Raw genomic sequence first — 1,087 nt, 5'->3', positions numbered from 1 at the left:
TGATTTTTTCAACTCCGTGAATTTTTATTTATTCAAAAATTCATAATGACTTCACAAAAAGTTGGAACCATTAAAATTCCACTATTTGATAAAGAAAATTATATCATGTGGAAGAAGAAGAAGCTATTATTTTTACAAGTCGCAAATCCCAAATATCTGAACTTGTTAAAGAAGGGTCTAAAAACTCCGATGGTTATTGAACCAGAGGTGATAGTAGATGATGTTGTGATTACCAAAGCTAGAACCTATCCAAAAGAGCCTGAAGATTTTACTCCTGCTGAAAAGGAAGAAGCCTCCTTGGATGCCAGCCTTCAATTAATATTAATTGATTCCCTTGATCCCTTGATGAACAGACATGTGATGAACTGTAAAAATTCCAAACACATGTGGAAAACTATTGAGGTGATTAATGAAGGCATAGAGGAAGTTAGGGAGAACAAGTTGGAGATCCTAACCTCTGAGTATGAACACTTTAAATCCAATCCAGGAGAAGGAATTACTGAAGTGTTTGAGAGGTACAATGCGTTGATCAACAACCTAAACATAAATGGAAAATATTATTCAATCAGGGAGGTCAACAAAAAGTTCCTTTTAACACTGCCAACTCATCTTGAACATAGAATCACTGCCATTAGAGAAGCTAGAGATCTGAGTGAGATTTCTTTGGATAGACTCTATGGTGTGTTAAAAACCTATGAGTTGGAGCAGATTCGGCAGAAGGAAGTCTACGAGAAAGATAGAATGGTCAGCCCATCTACTGCTCTTGTAACTGAAGGTCAACAACAACAACAATCTCAACAGTCGGAGAGAATGGTACAGTTTTCCAAGGCTGAGGAAAATGTGTTAGTAGCAGAATATGATCCTCCTACTACAAATCAATCCAGTGATGATTTTTATTCCTTGGAAGAGCTGGAGCAATTGGAAGATGAGTCAATGGCCCAAATTGTCAAGAGATTCTCCAATGTCAGATTCAAGAGAAATCCCAAGTTCAAGTACAAGTCCAACTACAACAAATTCCAGAAAGGTGGATCTTCATCCTCTAACACCAGCAGTGGTGGATACAAAACAGGGATGGTTGATCGGAGCA

Source organism: Apium graveolens, unplaced genomic scaffold (genome assembly GCF_009905375.1).
Source record: "Apium graveolens cultivar Ventura unplaced genomic scaffold, ASM990537v1 ctg4833, whole genome shotgun sequence".
Taxonomy (NCBI): Eukaryota; Viridiplantae; Streptophyta; class Magnoliopsida; order Apiales; family Apiaceae; genus Apium; species Apium graveolens.
This window is presented reverse-complemented; position numbering follows the sequence as displayed.